Genomic DNA, 15,442 nt, shown 5'->3' with positions numbered 1-15,442 from the left:
GACAGCAGCGGCGGGGCCAGTGACCACACCCAGCCAGCCTGGCATAGGCGGTGACGTAATACGAGCCAGCGCGGGTCTGCAGGAGCAGAGCCCGGCCAAGCCGAGCAAGGTCCGGGTGTCGAGACTGGCTACGGGGAGAGGGAGAAGCGTGGTGACGAAGGGCCTGGAGGCCAAGGAGCAGCCAAGAGTCTTGCTGCAGTCGGAGATAGGGTCCTCCCTGGACTTTGCTGATGTCTCCAACTTGTCAGTTGACTGTTCCCCCCTGATGCTGCCGGACGTGTCTGACACAGAAATGGACGGAGAACAAGTGCAAACGGTGAGGAAAAGGAATTCTGATTTATTAAAGAAAGGAGGTAATAGGAAGAAAGTGCAAAAAAAATAATGGGAATATCTGTATTTGGGTTTTTGCATCTTTCCTTACTGTTTGCCCTCATGGCTCTGGACTCTTTTTCTATAACTTCATTTAATACGAATGGGTTCAAAAACATACTGAAGATCCAAGCTGTTTTAGAGAAATATAAGCATGCCGACTTTCTCTGCCTTCAGGAAACTGGGTGGGATCAGGATACTGTAAAGTGTGTACAAAAAATGTGGAGTGGAGAAGTTCAGGCTCAGGAGGGAGCTGGGAGAGCTAGGAGGGTAGCTCTTTTAATCAATAAGAATCACAGCAATAACAGCAAGGTAATTTATAAAGCCGATGATGGCAAATGCCTAATAATTGACTGTTTATTCAATAATGAAGTAATCAGACTTATAAACATCCACGCTCCAAACATAGAAGAAGATCGCAGGATCTTCTTCAAAAGCTTGGATAAATGGATTAACAATAAAACCATCCTACTGGGGGATTTTAACACCACTTTGAGCAATAGCGACAGCTCCCATGACAAATGCAAATGTGACACCAGCAGAACAGCTTTAAAAGATCTTATGACGAATAAAAACATGGTCGACGCATGGCGTGTGGTGAACCCTGGGTCGAGAGTCTATTCCAGAAGGCAGGTTGTGTTGGGTGTTTTAAAGCAGTCCCGTATCGACCTGGTCCTGGTGGCCTCTGGCCTAGTGAAAAAAGCCTCGGGTGTAAAGTACACCTTTAATACTTGGAGCGATCATGCATATGTTGACCTAAAGCTAGGTGATAATACGGGAAAAAGGGGAAAAAGCACTTGGTGCTTTAACAATAGCTTGTTAGAGGACAAAGAATATAAAGAAAAGATAACCAAATTTCTGACCCAATGTGCCTATGACGTTCCTTTTGTGGAAAATAAAATCACATTTTGGGATGAAATTAAATTAAGAATAAAAAAAGTCACTATAAAGTATAGTAGGGACAAAAATTGGGTCAAGAAGAGAGAGGAGAGTATATTAAATGAACTACTAAATAAAGAAATAGATAGAATGGAGCTAAACAACAGCCATAATAGCGAGAAGTACGAGCTTTATAGAGCTAAACTAGCAGGAATTGAGGCCCACCGTTGCAAGGGTGCTGCGGTCAGAAGTAGGTCTCTTTTCCTGCTAGAGGGGGAAAAAAGCACGGCTTTCTTTTTAGGACTGGAGAGAGCAACTCAGGAAAAGCAATTCATTGCAGAACTAAAAGATGACAATAATAAAACTTTTACGGAAAACAGTGACTTATTGAGGCTAGCTCATAGTTACTATAGCTGTCTGTACAAAGGGCAATGCCCAAAAGAACCTCACATACAGCAGCTAACAAATCAGGTTAAAATTCAGATCAGTGATAACGACAAAACATTTTGTGACTCACCTACCACAACCGGGGAGATAGAGGCAGCGATACAGGGGCTTAAAAAGAACAAAAGTCCTGGATCAGATGGCCTCACTGCGGACTTCTATTGCTGCTTTTCTGAGTTGCTCTCTCCAGTCCTGTTGAAAGTTCTGGAGGAAATGGAGGTACAAAATGATACCTCGAAGACAGTGACCGAAGGTATAATTACGTTGATTTATAAAAAAAAAGGTACAAAAGATGAACTTAAATTCTATAGACCAATTAGTCTCCTAAATACGGACTATAAAATATTTGCAAAAGTGCTCGCAAATAGACTGAGAGAGGTGATAAAAACTGTTGTTTCAGAGACCCAGTCCTACAGTATCCCTGATAGAGACATTAGCGATAACATCATCGCAGTGAGAGATATCGTCGATAAAATGTCTGAAGAGGGGGGGTGCATATTGGGCATAGACCTCGAAAAAGCCTTTGATAGAGTAGAACAGGTTTTTATGTGGGAGGTACTGAAGAGCTATGGGTTTGGCGCGGGTTTTATTAACCGGGTTAAGCTCCTCTACAAAAGAGCGGAGAGCAGAATAAAAGTAAATGGATTCCTCACGGAGCCTGTGGTGCTAGGGCGCTCCATCAGACAGGGGTGTCCCCTGTCGGCCTTACTCTACAGTCTGGTAGCAGAGCCCTTAGCTCTTAGCATCACGAGTGACAACAGCATTGAGGGTTTTAAAACTGAGGGTAACAAAATGGTTAAGGTCATACAATATGCGGACGATATTAATATATTTATTAAAAACACGTCCTACATTGAACAGGTAATGACCCATATCGCAAACTATGAAAGGGCGTCTGGGGCAAAAATAAACATAACAAAATCTGAGCTTATGATCTTTAACGGAGATAAGGTGGACGCCGCTAAATGGGGCTTTAAAATCACAGATGACGAAAGGAAAATACTTGGTATTTATATAGGTAAAGATAGCATTAAAGCTAGAGACCGGAACTGGCAAGAGCTTCTAATAAGAATACGTAATACCTGTAACCTGTGGAAGGCCCGAGGGCTGACCATAAGAGGGAAGGTAATCGTATCTAATGCTCTAATTCTGTCCAAAATGAATCACATTTTGGGGTCTTGCGAGCTGCCGAGTTGGGCGTTAAATTCTTTAAACAGCGTGATCTCTTCTTTCTTGTGGAAGGCGCAGGGCAATATGATCGCTCGTAAGACTTTAATCGCAAAAAAAAGGGAGGGGGGCTTAGACCTGATTGACATAAGTGCAAAAAGAGATGCACTTAGGGTTAAATTGATAGGCCGGTTTTTGGATTCGAAGAGGCAGCACCCATGGAAAGATACCTTGGCAGGTCTCCTGGCAAAGTATGGTGAGAGGAGCAGCTACAATTTGTACGCCTTCTCTCCCAGAAATGTCACAGGAGGCTTTCCGGGGTTCTACCGTGAAGTGCTGGAGGCTTGGGACAAATTTCTGCCCCACCTTAGACCTGACGTAGAATATAAAGAGCATGTGATTCGGTTGCCTTTCCTAAATTCGCCCTTCTTCTCCCACAAAGGCAGACCCCTAGCGTCTAAGGCCCTCCGTGAGGCAGGCCTGACAACGCTGGGGGGCGTCTGTGGGAGAGGGGGTGAATTTTTATTTTTTGATAAAAACAAAACACTTATGGGACTGAAGAGGGCGGGAGGGGCGTTCAAAACTAAACAAATAATGGACTTAGGGATGAGCATCACCCAAGGGGTGGAAAAAAGTTGGCGTACGCTGACTTCTCGTGGTATTCGGATGCAGGATGATGCTGTGAATTTCCTCCTGTGCCAAGGGGCGAAGTCCACTCCACTTCCTCAAATAAAGACTAAAGTTATTTATGATATTTTGATTCAAAAGCTGATTAAAAGACCCGCAGCAGAACTTAGATGGGCAGCCATATTCCCCACCAAAACTGTAACATCCATCTGGTGCAACCTGGCAATACCTTTTTTATCGCATACAGTATTTAACACGGACTTTAAACTGAGGCACAGGAGGTTCTACTCTAGCATCGTCCTGCATCAGATACACAAGCTGAAATTTCAGCGGCTTTGCCCAGTCTGTGGACTGGAGGATGAGGATTTCGAGCACCTCATACTGAGATGTGGTGCTCTTAGTGGTTTTAAAACATATGTCTGTCAGTTTTTAAAAACTGGCTGTGGTGCTACTGCGGCGCAACTGACAGAGTGGGACTGGGTGTGGCTCTTCGGCCTCCCCAGGCAGGGTAGAGGGGGCATTACGATGCAGGTGAACACGCTCCTCGCTTTCGCCAGGCATGCAGCAGTCCTAAGGAGGAATTATGCGTTGTTCGAAAATAAACAAGTGAATGTAAAAGAACTCTTCAAAAATCTTTTGAAGGCGCACTTGGGACTGCTGCACGCCTGTAGGGAGGAGGTGTTCACCGAGCTGTTCATTAGTAGAACAGCTTTGTGTAAGGTTGGGGAGGGTGGGGGTCTGGTTTTTAATTTCTGAGGGTTAGTATAGTGGGGTGTTTTTTGGGTTTTGTTGATTGGTTTGTGCGGGTTTAGGTGTGTTGTATGATTAAATAAACGTTTTGATTGTAAATATGTTTAAACTAATTTTGGGGTGTATTTGTGTTCATCTTTTGTCATTTGTTGTAAGTAAAAACAGCTATCTGTCAGTTAATTCATGGGGCGGTTTCATTTTATTGATTGGGTTTGCGGGTTTGGGTAAATGTCAAGTATCTGAAATCTAATTTAGAACTTTGTTTTGAGGGTTTATTTCTACCATTATTTGTTAAATAGCCAATGGCTGTTTTGAAAAAAAAAAAGAAAAAGAAAAAAAAAAAGAAAAAAAAAGAGTTTGTGTTTGAATGTGTGCAAAAATTTAACATGTTGTATTTTTGATAATAAAAACAAGAGAAAAAAAAAAATCCCACGAGAGCACGTTGAGATCACGCGTGAGTTTGGTGAACCAGGAAGGCCTACATGGCATATGGTGGAGGTGGTTTTTCCTCCTCTCCTTTTTTCTTTCCTTTTTGGTATTTTCCATGCGGAAAAAGACTAAGTTAGTTTAGTTCATTTTTGTTTCCCCCAACAGTGTCTCACTGTGTGGGGGACGCTTCTGGTTTTTCATCCCCCTAAATAGGGGCGTTTTTTGTTTACAACATGACGGACCTAAATGACAAGCAGACTCGGAACGGAGAAACGACAATTCAAACGGACAATGGACTAAAAAAGGATGATTTAATGATAGTTGAAAATGAAGACAGAGGGAGAAATAACATGAAGCTAACGCTGAGTGTGGAGCTGGAGGGTGCAGAAGATATAAGTGCAATGCAGCTTATGAAATGCGTGAGAGAGCTGTGCGGAGGTCTGATGGCGTGCCGCTGTATTGGAGATAAGAAGTATGAGCTAACAATGAGCCATATTAAAGGGAAGGAGAAACTTTTGGAAGGTTTCAAGATCGGGGAGACCAGAGTCCACGCCAGGGAGCTGAACAATGACGAGCTGGTGGTGTCCTTCCTAAACCTGCCATACTACACGGAGGAGAGAGAGATCCTGGACAAGCTGGAGTGCTGGGGAGTGTCGGCGGCCTCCACGATCAGGAGGATGTGGCCCGGAACCAAGGTAGCAGATGGAACAAGGTTCTTAAAAGTAAAATTTAATGACCAGGTCCAGTCCCTGCCGTATTCAACGAAATTCAGTACGGCGCTAGGAGCAGAATATTTCCGGGTTTTACATGACAAACAGACTAAAGTATGTAGGATGTGTATACAGCCGGGGCATATACTTAGGGATTGCCCGGACTTTCTGTGCCACAAGTGTGGGGTGCAAGGGCATTTTGCCAGAGTGTGTAAAGGGGGAAAAAAAATGCAGTCTATGTTATAATAATATGGAGGAATGTGTGTGCAATATAAGCGGAAATGAAGAGGAAAGCACAACAAATGATATAAGTGGAAAAGAAACCGAAGGAGAAGAGAGAGGGGACGGTGATGAGAGTGGAGAGAGCGTAATGTCAGACGAGAGTGACGGAGAAATGGCCACAGAGGCAGATGTAAGTGTGGACTTAGCGGTGGGTAAGGGCGGTGCAGGCGAGCTGAATAAAATACCGGGTCCAAGCCCTGGGGAAAAGGAGAAAGCAAAGCTGAAAAGTAATACAGCTGGGAAAAAGGGGAAAGAGCTCGAAAAAAGGGCTGAAATCCCGGAAAACCCTCCTAATGCTGAGCTAATAAGACTTGGGACCGCACCCGACACTGCGGCCACACCAGAGCCTGAGAGGAGGCAGGTGGAAACCTCAAATACGCTCTCCCAGACAGTAGATGGATCGGATTCGGACATGGACATCACAAAAGTTAATGAAGTTAGGAAAAGGCAAAATGATTGGCAAGTGAAAAATAAATCAAAGAAAACCAAAGGGAAAAAATAATAAATGAGAGCTTTCCTCTTTATGATGCTTTTTACGGCCACCTTCCAAATAACCTCACTAAATGTGAATGGACTGAGGAATAAAAATAAAATGCATTCAATCTTAAACCACTTAAAAACAGAAATAATATGTCTACAAGAGACAAGATGGGATGAGAACTACAAAAATCAAGATTTAAAACAGTGGGAGGGTGATGTATATATAAATAATGGGACCAGTAAGTCGTGTGGTGTGGCAGTGTTAATGAAAAAAAATACTTTTAATAATATAAAAGTATTTTATAAAGATGAAGAAGGAAGGATAATAATAATAGATTTTGAGAATAATGGGATTATTTATAGATTAATAAATATATATGCACCAAACAATGAATGCAAAAGAAGAGATTTTTTTAAGGAAATAGGAAATGAATGTAATATAAATACAATAATTATGGGTGACTTTAATGTGGCCTTAGATGAAAAGGATGTATCAAAGAATAACACGTTTAAAAATGATGCAAGTAGAAGGATAATAAAGAAGATAATGATACAAAATAATATGATAGACATATTTAGTGTTTTTAACAGAGGGAAAAATGGCTTCTCAAGGAGGCAAACGGTGAAAGGAAAATTAAAACAATCCCGAATTGAACTTTGCTTGGCAGCTTCAAGTATAGTCAAGCAAGTAACAGACTTTAAATATGAATTCAATACCTGGAGCGACCATGCGTATATGCGACTGTCAGTGGGAAAAATAAAACAAAAAAAGGGAGGAGGCATATGGTGCCTAAACACTAGTATACTAGAGGAACCAGAATTAAAAATAAGATTAGAGAAATTACTAAGAAATGTTGATGGAGATTTAGACTATGTAGATGATGTGTGTGATTTTTGGGAAGACGCAAAGGAAAAAATAAAAAAAATATGTATAAAACACAGCAAAACAAAGAACTGGGAAGAAAAAAAGGAAGAAAGGGATTTAAGTGAACTTCTGCAAAAAGAGGTAACAGAATGTGAAATAAATCCAAATCATAACTGTGAAAGATTTAAAATATATGAAGAAAAATTAAAAGAAATTGAAAGGAAAAGATGCATAGGGGCAATGGTTCGAAGCAGAGCAAAGCATACAATAGAAGGAGAGAGATGTACGGTGTTCTTTCTGGGCTTAGAAAAAATAAATCTAAAAAGAACATATATAGATCAAATTGAAAATACGGAAGTGGAAATGATTGAAGAACAAGAAGAAATAAAGATGGAAATACAAGACTTCTATCAAAAACTATTTTCAAAGGGAAGAAATGATGATGAAGAAGAAAACAATAATGTAATAAATAGCATAAGTGTAAAACTAGAAGAGAATAATAAAAATTGGTGTGACATGCCAATAGCCAGGGAAGAAATAGAGATGGCAATAGAAGGACTAAATAACAATAAAAGTCCGGGGGCGGACGGCCTACCAGCAGAGTTTTATAAACAGTATAAAAAACATATGATACCGATCTTATCCAAACTCTTTCAAATAATGGGAAAAGAACAAAAAACACCGGCCTCTTTCGCTGAGGGAATAATAACAATCATTTTCAAAAACAAGGGGAGTAAGACAAAATTAAGTAACTACAGACCAATCAGTTTATTAAACACAGACTATAAAATATTGACAAAAACACTTGCAAACAGATTAAAACAGGTAATCAGCACATTAATAGGACCAACACAAACATATAGTATACCGGGTAGAGACATAGGAGACTCAATAAACACAGTCAGAGATACAGTTAGAACTATGGGAAAAGAAGGAGGGATAATGCTAGGAGTGGACCTGGAGAAGGCATTCGATAGAGTGAGTCATGATTTTCTTTGGGAAATATTGGGAAAGTTTGGATTTGGTGAAGTATTTATTAATTGGATAAAACTATTATATAAAGGGGCAGAAAGCAAAATCAAATTTAATGGGAGCCTGACAGGAAGTATAAGGGTCGAAAGATCAGTTAGGCAGGGATGCCCGCTGTCGGCTCTACTGTACAGTCTGATAGCGGAGCCAATAGCAAATATGATATTAAATGATAAAACAATAAATGGGATAGTAACACCAACAGGAAATGAAATAAAAATAGTTCAATATGCGGACGACATAAATATATTTGTTAAAACAAAGGAAAATATAGAAAAAATTATTGAGATATTAAATAAATATGAGAAAGCTTCGGGTGCAAAAGTAAATAAAAATAAATCGGAAATAATGTTTTTTAATAGGGATGAGGCACTAAATAATTCCTGGGGTTATAATATAATGAAACAGGAAAGAAAGATCTTAGGAATTTATATAGGAAAGGATGAAAACGAGGCCAGGGACAAGACATGGAGAGAGGTTTTAGGGAAAACAAAAATAACTTTAAATCTATGGTGTGCACGAGGACTCAACGTGAAAGGAAAGGTAATCATAACAAATGTCCTAATACTGTCCAAAATAAATCACATTTTGGGGTCTTGTGAGATGCCAGAGTGGGCTCTAAATTCGCTAAACAGCGTGATTTCCTCATTTCTTTGGAGAGGAAAGGGAAATGCGATAGCTCGCAAGACATTAATTGCTAACAAAAGGGAGGGAGGCTTAAGTCTAATTGATATAAGTGCAAAAAGAGACGCACTGAGGGTGAAATTGATAGGTAGATTTTTAGATCCGGAGAGGCAGCTGCCCTGGAAGGATTACCTGACGGGCCGCCTAGCAGAGTACGGCGAGAGAAGCATGTACAATTTGTGCGCTTTCTCTCCCAGAAATGTCAGGGAGGCCCTGACGGGGTTCTACAGGGAAGTGCTGGAGGCATGGGATAAGATTTTGCCCTACCTCAGACCTGACTGCAATAAAAAGGTGCATGTGATGAGATTACCTTTTCTCTCAACGCCGTTCGTCACGTCGGGGGGAGGCCTCTGGTGAGCTGCCACCTTGGTGAAGCGGGGTTAACCACTATTGGGAAGGTGGTTAATAAAGAGGGGTTTTTCGACATAGAGAAAACGGTGCGAGGCTTAAAAAAAGCTGGGAGAAAATATAAAATCAAACAAATAAAAGAAATGGGAGAAAAAATAAATGAATGCATAACTCAAGAGTGGAGAGAGTTGTGGAGGGAAAATGTTTTGATGCAGGACGAGGCTGTAAATCTCTTTCTGTGCTTTGAGGGTAAAATAACCCCGGTCCCACAAATAAAAACAAAAATAATATATGACATCCTCATTAGAAAAATAATAACAAAACCAGCATCGGAAAAAGTATGGGAAGGAATATTCCCCAAACAACAAATAAAAAGAATATGGAGAAATGCAGATATCCCACTAATCCCACCGGCAATTTTCAACACGGATTTCAAAATAAGGCACAGAAGGATATTTACAAGCATCGTCCTGCATCAAATCCATAAAGAGAAATTTAAGAGGGAATGTGCAATATGTAGAAAAGAAAATGAGAACTTTGAGCACCTAGTGCTGCACTGTCCGGGTCTCCTTCCTTTTAGGGAATATGTGAGAAATCTACTATATAAACACTGTAGAATAAAGGCTGAACTGGACTTAGAATGGGACTGGACCTGGTTGTTTGGCGTGCCCAAAAGAATGAAGGAAGCAGACAGTGTTTTAATCAACACTATGCTGGCCTTTGCAAGACATATAAGCATACTGAGAAGAAACAAGATGCTTTTTGAGGAAAAAGACATGGACTTGGAAATAATATTTGGAGTGTGTGTGAAAGCACACTGCAAATTATTGTATGAACATAAAAAGGACTTTTTCCTGGGGAATTTTACAAAGAAAAACACCATATGTCAGATTACAGAGGACTGCCTTATTTTTGGATTCTGATCTTTGCTTTGTGGGAATTGTGTGTATGGGTACTTTTTGAGTTATTATAAAGTGTTTGAGGATTGGTTAAAGAGGGTTATGTTTTTGTTTGGATGGGGGATTCTGTTATAACAGAGTTTTCTCTTTCGTAATTACGAGTAAATTGTGAAAATATTGATTTTTATTGTTGGGTGGTTTGTTTTGAGGTATCTTGTCTGTTTGTTTTTGCTGTTGTTGTGTTTCTGCCAAGTAGATCTTTATTTTATTTTTTTTATTTTATTTATGGGGTTCAATTTAATTTTTTATGATTTTTTGGTTTTCGCTAGTCTTAGTGTTTGGTATACTGAAAGCACTTAATGTGTGTTTTTGTTGTAAATATTATGGATATTGAAAAGAATATTTTGTGAAATTGTTATTTTTTGATAATAAAAAGATTTAAAAAAAAATCTCTTCCTAGAGCCAGAGTGCATTGTGGGTCACACAGCTCCAGGTGTTCCTCAGACGAGGCATACTTGTTTTTCTGCTCCGGCTTTTCTCTCTACTCGTTTTCTTACATGCCCTGAGTGTTTTTTTTGTCAATTGTTTGATTTGTTCGTTCCAGTACCCCCGACAGTGTTTCACTGTTCGGGGGGAAGTGTCTAATTCCGTCGTTTTGTCGTGGTTTTCCCTCTTTTTACAATTGTTTGTAGAAGAGCATTTTTTTCCCCCTCCCCCATGATGATTGCCTCACCTGTGTACCAAACCCTGCATGGAACAACGACGATGAACACGGACACCCCTGGTATGATTGACAAAGACGGTACGACCCTGCATGGCCTAATGACAACCCAAACGGATACCCCCTTACCGATGGCGAAAGATGGCGTGACACGGATTGGATTACCGACTACGAGTAAAGAGATGCCCACACGGGCGATAGAGAGAAGAGAGGCCCCGGCTGAAGCTGTGGTGAATAACCTGGTGGTTGCTGTGAGGAACGAGCAGGAAAATGCAGCAAGGAAAGCTGCGGAGAAGGTGAGGAGTACGAGTGATTTAAAAGAGACTGACAGTAAATGTGGAGCTGGAGGGAGGAGACAATATGACTGCTATGGGTCTGATCACACAGATCCAGAAACAGTGCGGGGCTCTAATGGCGTGCAGAGCTGTCTCACCAAGGAAGTACGAACTGACTATGGCTGATTTTGCGGCAAAAGACAAATTAATGGAGGGCTTCAGGGTGGGAGACACGCGGGTACATGCAAGCGAACTGATGAACAATGAGCTGGTGGTGTCTTTCCTGAACTTGCCTTTTTATATAACGGACGAAAGTATCCTGGCTAAATTGGCCAGCTGGGGGGTAACGGCAATTTCTGCCATACGGAGGAGAGTGTGGCCCGGCTCACGTGTGACGGACGGTACTAGATACCTGAGAGTGAGGTTTACAGAGCGCGTGCAGTCCCTGCCCTATTCCACAAAATTCGAGACTGCAGTGGGATCAGAGTATTTCAGGGTATTGCATGATGGGCAGGCTAAGATATGTAGGGGCTGCATGCAGCTGGGCCACATTCTAAGAGAATGCCCGGAGTTTCGGTGCCACAAGTGTGGCGAACAAGGGCACATTGCCAGAGAGTGTGCATCAAAGGGGAAGAAATGCAAACGATGTAACAAAATACCTGAACTCTGTATGTGTGTGGGGGAGCTGGTGACAGAGGAGGCAAAGGGGACGGAGGAGGAGGAGCTGATTGACCTGAACAGCTCTGCAGATTCCTCCGGCCCCGGGGGAGAAGACGAGGAGCAGGCCCAGATGGATGAGGAGGAGGCGGGGACCAGCTGCAATGTACAGCCGGTGCCGGAGATAGACCTGCTGACAAGGGGGGAGCTGACGGGCCCTAGTACCGGGCTGACACCTGGGCAGGTGGGCAGAGCAGCCGTGGAGCCAGGGACGGTGGCGAGGTCAGGGGCAGACCTGGTGGAGGAGACTGAAGGAGTGGAGAGGACGGCGGCGACGACAGCGATGCCAAACCGTGAGAGTGTCGAGGCAGGCGTGACGGAGATGGGCGCAGAAGGAGCAGTGCTGGAGCCAGTGGCCGCAGCCGTGCAGACAATGATGCTGGAAGCGCTGACGACAACAACGACGCAGACGAAGCAGAGGGGCCGGCTGCAGTCCGCATCGCGGCCGAACAACCGGGTCCTGACGGCGATGGAGGAGAGCCAGAGACTGGGCACCACGGCAAAGGGCAAGCGAGTGTCGAGGGTGGCGGGCTCGGCGGCCATGACCTGAGAGAGGATGGCAGTAATAAGGGAGCACGGAGTTCCTCTGGAGACGGTCAGGACGAGCAGAAGAGGAGGGGGGGGCTCCCCCTCACCGCCTGCAGAGCCACCTTCGGGCTCGGATGACGAATATCAACCGGAAAAGACCACGCTGAGGAGGCCCAGTGCGGCTGCTAAAAACGCAAGTAGAAGGCCGAAGGGATTATATAGGGGCAAATATTGATGTGGGCTAAAATATTCCCTGTCTGCACTTGCGTGACTGCTCTCATGGCGCTATCCTCCCTCTCTCTAGTCTCGCTTAATGTTAATGGGTGCAGGAGCCAGGACAAAATAGAGGCAGTGCTAGCAAAATGTAAGTCCTCAGACATTGTATGTTTGCAAGAAACTGGCTGGGACACGGATGTGCTTAAGAGAGTTAAAAAACTGTGGAGAGGGGAGATATACTCCCAGGTGAGAACTGGGAGAGCGTGCGGGGTGGCAGTATTAATGAATGCGAGGCTAAAAGGATTTCACAAGGCTATTTACAACGCACCTGATGGAAGGTGCATTGGCATTGAAGTGCTCTACAAAACCGAGCTGATAAGGGTTTTTAATATACACGCGCCAAACATTGAGGAGGAGAGGAGGGGGTTCTTTAAAACACTGAATAAGTGGGTGACAAATAAAACGGTGGTGCTGGGAGATTTCAACATCACGCTCACCAGCAGTGACAACTCACACGATAAATTCAGGTGCGACACGAGCAGAAATGCTCTGAAAGAATTAATGACTCTGAAGAACTTAGTAGATGTTTGGCGCGTTTTTAATCCCGGTGTAAGAGCCTATTCGCGGCGGCAGGTGGTCTTGGGGGTACTGAAACAGTCCCGAATAGACTTGATCCTGGCAGCTGCAGGGATGATTAAGGAGGTGGAAAATATAAAATACACCTTCAACGCATGGAGCGATCATGCGTTGCTGGAAGTGAACTTGGGGACTGTAAAGGGGAAGAAAGGCAGGGGAACTTGGTGCCTGAACAACAGCCTTTTAGAGGATAAAATATATCGGAATAAAATGACAAAAATTATAAAACAGTGTGCACAGGATATCCAGGTTGTGGAGGATAAACTGATATATTGGGAGGATATAAAAATAAAAATGAAAAAATGTACTATAAGATACAGTAGGGAAAAAAGAGGGGAGGAAAAACGTGAAGAGAACAGTACGAATGCACTGTTAAATATTGAAATTGGAGAAATGGAAAAGAATAAGACGCACGGTAGTGAAAACTATGAGGTTTTAAAAAATATGTTAGCAGGTTTTGAAACAAAGCGGTGCAAAGGTGCTGCAATTAGGAGCCGCGCACAATACTTACTGGAGGGTGAAAGGAGCACTGCATTCTTCCTGGGGCTGGAGAGAGTGGCTCAGGAAAACCAGCATATTGCGGAACTGAAAAGAGAGGATGGTAAGCTGGTGAGTGGGAGCAGTGAATTGTTAACTGTGGCGCATGGTTTTTATAGCACTTTGTACAAAAAACAGAACCCTGGGAAGGTGCAGATCGAAATTATGACCAGCCAAATTAAAAAACAGATTAGCGTTGCTGAGAAGCAAGCGTGTGAGCTCCCACTCACTGAGCAAGAGATCATAGTGGCAATAAAAAGCTTGAAAAACAACAAGAGCCCAGGTGCGGACGGACTCACAGCGGAGTTCTATGCGGGTTTTTCGGAGCTACTCTCTCCAATCTTATTACAAGTCTTTGAGGACATGGCCGGGAAGGATGCAGTCTCCGATCACTTTTCGGAGGGAGTAATCACCCTGATTTTTTTTAAAAAAGGGGCAAAGGAGAGTCTGGGGAACTATAGACCGATCAGCCTGTTGAACCTGGACTACAAAGTCCTAGCTAAAGTCCTGGCCAGCAGGCTGAAAGGGGTGTTAAATAAAATTGTGTCAACAACACAGGTGTATAGTATACCGGGTAGGGATATAAACGATAACATAATAGCAGTAAAAAACCTAGTAAATAAAATGAATAAAGAGGGTGGGATTTTGTTAGGGATTGATTTAGAAAAAGCATTTGACCGGGTGGAGCATAGTTTTTTGTGGGAGGTATTACATAGATTTGGGTTTGGGGATAATTTTCTAAACTGGATTAAACTTATGTACAAACAGGCTAAGAGTAGGATAAAAATAAACGGGTACTTAACTGAATGGGTAAATTTGGAAAAATCAATTAGACAGGGGTGCCCCCTGTCGGCAATGTTATATAGCCTAGTGGCAGAGCCACTAGCACTCAGCATCACCACGGATGCTGAGATTGTGGGTGTTGAAACTGAGAGAAAGAATGAAGTAAAAATAATTCCTCCCCTCCAATCAAAAGTACAAACCACTTGATATTCTTTTCAACAAAACAATCAGGGGAGAGCGCGAACGCAGTCCCCCACTACCAGAAATTATGCATTCGAGATTCCCACATTTGGGGAATTCGCAGTGGTCAGAACAACCGGAGTGCAATGGCTGGGCCTCGCCCTGGGTGAACCACCTTCTTGATCATGGTATCTCCCCTGCCAGGTAAGTATGAGTTGGAAGAGACAGAGACAGGGGCGGCATTCCCAGATGCAGTACTCCGGATGACGGTTCCCAGATGGCATAATCCCAGAGTGCATTCCTTTAGCATTAAGCTTAGGCTGGGAGCACAGCGATGTTCCACGAGGGGCGTCAGTAAGGAATAAACAAGGCCTTTGTTTGACACAAGCCCCAGCCTTGAAGACAGACAGCGAATGAGATCCTCGTCGTTCATTAAAGTGTGAAGCTAATCAACAGACTGATCCATTTGGATTGGTGTTTGGTTGTCCACAAGGCATTTGAGGAGTGCACCGTTCCCGGCAATGCTGCAATACCGGGTCAATGCGTGGAGTGAACAGAGCAAGCCCCTTTTTCATCTCCCGATGCTAAGAATCTGCTTAATACGTTATCCTCATATAGAGGACATATCAGATATTAAACTGATAAGAACAGATTTTTATTTATTTTTTTTTTTTTTTTATTATCAAAATTCTGTACACAAATCATACAATTTCAAACATACAAACTTCACATGTTTTGCATCATGCAACTTAATTCTATTTCACAGTTACATGTCAGTAACCAGCATTTGTCAATACACAAAAAAAAACAAAAAAAAAACACAAAATACACTTATGCAAAGTCTTCAGGATTTACCATCCCCACCCAAAAAAACCCATTGTGCATCT

The 15,442-nt window shown here is 42.7% G+C and overlaps 2 non-coding genes across 2 annotated transcripts; both read right to left on the bottom strand.

Moving 5' to 3' along the window:
- Positions 1-14,603: 14,603 nt before the first annotated feature.
- LOC142950396 (U1 spliceosomal RNA) lies at positions 14,604-14,767 on the bottom strand. Its single transcript, XR_012954299.1, has one exon. It is a non-coding gene; the product is annotated as a U1 spliceosomal RNA (small nuclear RNA).
- Positions 14,768-15,054: 287 nt separating this feature from the next.
- LOC142950503 (U2 spliceosomal RNA) lies at positions 15,055-15,249 on the bottom strand. Its single transcript, XR_012954400.1, has one exon. It is a non-coding gene; the product is annotated as a U2 spliceosomal RNA (small nuclear RNA).
- Positions 15,250-15,442: the final 193 nt, after the last annotated feature.

Source organism: Anarhichas minor, unplaced genomic scaffold (assembly GCF_050575085.1).
Source record: "Anarhichas minor isolate MPS153535 unplaced genomic scaffold, ASM5057508v1 ptg000015l, whole genome shotgun sequence".
Lineage (NCBI taxonomy): Eukaryota > Metazoa > Chordata > Actinopteri > Perciformes > Anarhichadidae > Anarhichas > Anarhichas minor.
This window is presented reverse-complemented; position numbering and strand designations above follow the sequence as displayed.